Here is a 6537-nt window from a genome sequence, read left to right on the forward strand (position 1 = left end):
GGAAACACACAGGACAGGCGCTAACTTCATCTGATTTATTCGCAGGTAAGAGAGTGAAAATATATACATAAAACAAGACATGCGCAGGAAAGAAACACATCGTCATTTCACAATAAGTGCTAAAGATATCTGTATTCTCCCTGCAAAAGGTTGACCGACGTGTCACTCACAGTCATGCCCCCTCTTCCTGATGTGAAAGGCTTCTAATAATTCACGTGCCGTCTTATCACCGCCTCTGCCAAGTATCTTTATCTCCTTCAGCCGTGGCTCGCACGCTCTGCAGTTCGCACAATGGTCTGCCAAATGTGTACCCCCGCCCCGCCCCTTTGACAGACCATTGTGCGAACTGCATTGTGCGAACTGCGAATAGCCATAAGGCAAAGAAAAATATCGAGAAGCGCTAGCTGGTGTCTTCTGGCTTGCGGAGCGTACTGCGTAATAGTAACACGCCTTGGGTGCCGGCACCGTGCGCTGCAGCTATAATTAGATCCCGAAGCACACAGTGACGCAACTTTGTGCTACCTCATTTCACAATCTGAGAACGGCGCTTTCGCAGTGTGTCCGTCGGCGCCGTGGCTTAGTTGGTTAAAGGGCCTGTCTAGTAAACAGGAGATCGTGAGTTCGAATCTCACCGGTGCCTGTGTGCTTATATTTTTTCGCTACAGTGACAAGCACAAGCATACATACGCAAAAATGTGCAACGAGATACGTATTTCTTTCTTTTCATCATTTCTAAACGTACTAAGACGTTGGAGTTTATTCTGGATGAAAAATGCCGTTGTACTATACTGCGCTGGGCAACTCGGGAACTCTCCTGCAGCTCAATCCTGCTTAGCTTGTACATCAGCCTTTAGAAGTGTACATTTACTGCTTGATGAATTTAAGGCAGCTCCTTTACATGTTTTGTTGCTTGCATATAATGCTCATCAGGCCAGAGCTTGAATATGCTTCCATACCCGGGAATCACTATTTTAAAAAGAAAAAAAAAACATGCTAAGAAACTGGCAATGCATGGTGGTTCTCGTGTCGCCTTCTCTTTCTATCCGTGTTTTTCGCGCTAAACTTTTGCAAGATGTATGTCAACCAACTCGCCCAATATGCAGTTCTGTTGAATTACATGTCACAAAAGTTGGCCATTTTATGTTTGGTTCTTATCGCAGACTGATTCATCATCACCGCTCATGGATGGAAACAAAGTAGAAGGATGATCGCCACACTGTGGTTACTGTTCGTGTTTCACAAGTGCCAACTTAGTATCAGTTCACAACATTCTCGGGTAATTCGTGAATCTCGGTTCAACTCACAACCTCGCACCAACTTCGAAAATATGAATATATTCGAGAACGTAGCCCATCGGGCTACGAACGAACTCATCATACCACCCACACAAACTTAGTATACTAACTCGGATATAACGAACACTTGTATGCCAAACAGGGTATAACGGCCTTTCGTGTGTTAACCTCGGATATAACGAACCTTAATACGCCACTTCGGAGATAACGAATGTTAGTGTGTTAACCTCGGATGTACCGAACATAAGTAAGCCACCTCGGATATAGTGAAATTTTTATTGTTGTCTTAGACACAACATCCAAGTATGCCCCCTCGGACATACCGAACTTTCGTATCTACACCTCGCATGTGACAAAGTTAGCGTGTTGACCCCGGACATAAGGAACCTAAGTGTATCAACCCGGATATAACAAACTTTAGTGTGTCAAATTCGGATATAACGAATGTTAGGCGGCTGGTGTTTCAAACCATCCACGGAGGATCGGCTAAGCATTTCTTGTTCCACTTAGTATCACCTTTTGAATGCACCAGCAATAGACGTCTTTTCTGCTGGTGATATAAATTTATCTTTGAGACACGTGTACTGAGTGTTCTCTCTTGAATTTGTTCTTGGCATTTTTTTCGTTCTTTTGTTTTTTTTTTGCACTTTCATGTTTTTACGTTCGTATTTATTGATATTGCATGTCCATGACTGCCTTCTATTGCATTTATTTCTTCATGTATTGTTCTTCCACGGTCATGAATGACTGCCATGTTTTTAAAAAATAAAACAGTATGAATTAATATATCAGGGAATAAATAACGAAATACATAAATAAAGCATGCAACAAGAATGTACCCTGAAGGGCGCGCTGCCACGAAGTTAGCCTTATCGCTTCATCTCTCCACAAAGGGAGGGAGTAGGAGTGCGGGAATCCCAGCATGTTTTCTTTATTTTTTGACCTAAAGAAACTGCTTTTTATTCTCGTTTTGATTCAGTGGAAAAATAGCATTATTTGTTCTAGGACACAGGTTTGCGCGTCCTAAAAAAGGTGGCCGGCTATGCTTTTATATTTCTCGTTGAAAAAAATACAGGCGGGAAGTAATTTTTTCTTTCCGTTTCTGCGGTCCAGAACAAAAAACAAGGCATCAGAATGAAATTTGGGCTGACAAAGAGCGATTTATAGGCTACTATAACAGAGGTAGGTAGGGAGTTGGGGTTGAGGGGGGGGGGGGGGGGGGGGGGGTCTGTGGATTGCGTAGTGCATATCTTTCAGATTTGTTCTTGAAAATTAACATGCCAGTCTTGTTTTAGCGTCCATTTCCCCCAAACCCCCCTCGCCTTAAAAAGAAAATACCCACCTTTATTACTTGTCCTGCAGCAAATTGAATAAGCCAGGACGGAAAAAATTTCCAGCTCATCTCATCGTAGAGAGTGGGCGTAGGCATGGAATGCCTAGCTGCGAAAGCGTAGCTCAATATTAGGGCTAGTCATAGGTGGTGGTTGACGCGCTTGGGTAATGGCCAGATTCCTTGGCTCTGGTGCACCGCTTCCTTCCCCTTTCTCTTTACTGTGGCCTCGGCAGCGAGGTTGGTCTATCTGGCTGCTTTCGGAGCTTTACGTGTTGCAGTCGTCAGCCGCTTATTCGTTACAGCTTACTAAGGTGGCAGTCTGGACATGTTGGTGATTCATGATGGAAATGTACAGCGCGAAGACGAGGACACAAGGAAGACATATGGGACACTGGTGTGTCCCATGAACAATTGTATCCCATAAAAAATTGTAGGTAAATGGTAAGTGGAGGAATTTCATTTTGTTAGTGATCAAGAGCAGCGCAGTAAAGTCTTTTTCGTCTAAATAAGTTGAAGGAAGCGCTTACAAGTTTGTCGCAGTTGGGGCCTGTTTAGGGAATCCTTCAAACCAAGCTTATTTCGTGTGGCTGTGCATTTATACGGTATGCTTTATTCACATAATACAAGGGCAACACAAAGGTGCGACCCAACAAGACGGAAAGAGACTGCACAAAGGCCATCAATTATGAATGCTGGAAGACGATAACAGCTAGAGAATGCATCACGAGAGATAAAAAAGTGTTCTTGTTCTAGGCGTTCCGTTTTTTTCTTAATTTTAATTTATTTCTGCGCTATATTTTATAGCTTTATTAGGCAAAGCCGTAAGGCAAAGAAGGGTATCGAGAACTGGCTGCCGGTGCGCTCTAGTGCTAGTCGTGTATTGCGCAAGATATGCTCTTGGTGAGTGACGCGCCTTCGGTGCCGGCATCGTGCGCTGAAGCTATAATTCGATCGCGAAGCACACAGTGACGCAACATCGTGCTACCTCATTTGACAATCTGAGAACGGCGCTTTCGTGCTTGCCTCCGTCGGCGCCGTGGCTTAGTTGGTTAAACGCCTGTCTAGTAAACAGGAGATCGTGAGTTCGAATCTCACCGGTGCCTATTGCCTGTGTGATTATACTTTTTCGCTTCTCTGACAAGCATAAGCAATCATCCGCAAAAATGTGCTCATTAGAGTTTACTGGGGGTAAAAACGTCATCGTAATATGTAGTACTGGGAAAATGAGGACTTCTGCCGCAGCGCAATGCAGCTTAGTGTGTGCATCTGTCTTTAGCAAAGTAGAATTTCTGCTTTATAATTTCCACGCACCTCCTTTTCGAGTTTATCTCCTTGCATATGATACTAATCTAACCTGAGCTCGAACATGCTTATAGTTCGCGTCTTTAACAGGGACTAACTGCATGCTTGGTCTTCGAGCATCACTCACAAAATGAATAGCACTAACTGCAAAATGACAAAGACGGAGGGGCGCCACACGCGAGATCGAAGCTTGCGCGCGAAGAGAGAGCATCGCGAGACGATCGTGAACGTGTTTGGCGCAGTCATATCTGTATAGAACAACTCTATTCAAACCGTTCTTGTGGTGGCTAATAATGACCTCCACAGAGGAGGAGTCGCATGCATGTGGTGGTCGTGTTTGCCGCGCATCATTAGTTCTGGCTGCGCTGCAGCGGCATACCAGGCGCCCAGGTGTAGAAGATGGACCCTCATCAGCTGGCTCTGGGTCTTCATATGAATCTTCGTCAAGCCCTGACGACGGAAGCTCATCAACTTACCGGTCGCTGTGCCGTTCTTCAGCTTACGCGCCTACCTGCGGCTCACTTTCTATGACCGTCATGGGACCAGATGCCCTGCCTGGAAAACTAATGGGTGTGTCGTACAATGCCTTCTCGTCCGCGAATCCACCTTAATCTGCCGCAAAGCAATTAGAAGAAGGCATACCAGGACCTTCTTTCTGGTCATGGCATTATGGCATTACATGAAGCCAACCTATAGAGTACGCCAGCCGACATGAACATTGTTGAGCATCAACCAGAAGCAATGCAAAAACCACAGGACAACTCTACAGAGGCTCCCACAGCTGCATATGCTGAAGCAAGGGTTGGACTTCACAGAGCTGCGAAGGTGCAGCCGAGCACTAAGGATTTCAGGGGAAAAGCTGGCCAGCCGGTACTTCCTGAGGCTTACTGCTTGCGTCCGGTCACAAAGTAAAGTATGGGCGTGCTTGAGTGCCGCATCGACCCTCGGGTGACCATCGCCTCCGAGGGAGCCAAGGAGACTTGTATAGCTAGACGCCCTCTGCGTAGGACGAGGTTACAAGAATCTCCAGTTACAATAAATATATATTTATGTGTTTTCGCATGGATTGGTGGACCCTTCGCCATGACAACTCAGAAGCTGTAGTACATGGCCTATTTATCGCCGAATAAACAGCGTTACATATCGAGACGAACTAGGAATATAAATAATGACGTAATGAGCGCCAAATATCAAATGGCACTATGACAGTTGAAAACACTGCACAGCGCATGATGGTCTCTGACACGCCGGCGAAGTCCAGGAACGAGCCAGTCAGGCTGTCCGGGACACCCGCGATGAATAGCGTTTTGATGCAGTAGACCTTTGGGCCCAAAAGGTTGGCCGCCACGGCCACTGGTGACGCCGACGAAAGTGAGGCCAAGGAGGCATCATGCAGCGCCATCTCGAGGAGCAAGAGTCGACAACACACTTGTTGCTTCGTTCTGACGATGTTTCCGCCCTCCTGGAAGATGTCGTCGCAGACAGAGTGAAGCATCGCATCGGTCGACGGGACGCCGTTGCAAAAGTCGTTCCTGCGTGTAGTTTCAGGACATTATTGGAGGAAAACTCTTTCAATGCGAATGGACGAGCACGACCGCCTTCATAAGCGGAGAGCTAGCACGGAATGGCTTATATCTCTGCGCTACATCAGCTGGGGTAGACAAGGCAAGACGCGACCAGTTATTTAACACGATTAGCTATTTACGAGCTTTCTGTAAAAGCAGATCTGGGAAGAAATCGAGCTAACGCCGACTTATGACAATGCTCACAGCAATCAGTGAAGTCTAAGCCATGACAGCCTGGAATGACTAGTCTGTGTGTAGAAAAGGAAATTCTTCTGCAGGCGCCGAAGGTGGAAAGGTCACCTAGTTACTTGGCTTCAGGAGCGTAGATTCTACCTCTTCCTCTCAGGAAACGATGAACTGCTTGGGGAAACAAGTTATTTGACAGTGTAGCACGTGGTATGGTCGTTGCAGGGACGGAAAGTGGCTTAGATTTTAGGTCGTTATATTGAAACTGAGTTTGAGTATCTCGCTGTGCAGTGCCCTCGCAAGTCTCTTTAGACAGGCTGGTGACTTCTGTTTGAGGTGACGTCCATAAATGTTCTGTAGAGAATTCTTATCTACTGGTTCTACGCTTATTGCCTTACACTTTTTTGTTACTTTATGCAACTTGTGTATATTAATCTGACAATAAGCCATATATAGCCCGTATATAGATTTATGGCCTTACTCATCTAGTATACTCTTGCCCTTATACTCTCACCTCAGAAAATTTGTACTTTTATCCCTAAAGGCCATTATTATGCAAACTAGAATAGGCAACAGGAATGTTTACGAACTGTAAACATTGCTTGCTTACCAGTCGTACTAGAATCCAAAAGTGTGAAAACATATATAAATTGTTAAGTGGTTGTATAGACTCCACTTATTACAGATCACGGCGTTCAGTGCTTCGCGCTGTAGTTTTTTTGCAAAGTTCCGAGAAGACCGAAGTCGGTCGGTTTTCGAGTGTCACGCGACTGCGCCTCGTGAATTGGGCGAGATATTGTCTTAATTAGTGCGGACCACTATACATCGTTAATGAGTTGCAAAGCATGAGTATTAA

General features: G+C 45.4%; 2 non-coding genes across 2 annotated transcripts; both read left to right on the forward strand.

The window, feature by feature from the left end:
* The first annotated feature begins 566 nt into the window (after positions 1–566).
* TRNAT-AGU (transfer RNA threonine (anticodon AGU)) lies at positions 567–640 on the forward strand. The gene has a single exon. It is a non-coding gene; the product is annotated as a tRNA-Thr (tRNA).
* Positions 641–3658: 3018 nt separating this feature from the next.
* TRNAT-AGU (transfer RNA threonine (anticodon AGU)) lies at positions 3659–3731 on the forward strand. The gene has a single exon. It is a non-coding gene; the product is annotated as a tRNA-Thr (tRNA).
* The last annotated feature ends 2806 nt before the right edge of the window (positions 3732–6537 follow it).

This window comes from Amblyomma mixtum, chromosome 8, assembly GCF_055824585.1.
Source record: "Amblyomma mixtum isolate Tamu chromosome 8, ASM5582458v1, whole genome shotgun sequence".
Lineage (NCBI taxonomy): Eukaryota > Metazoa > Arthropoda > Arachnida > Ixodida > Ixodidae > Amblyomma > Amblyomma mixtum.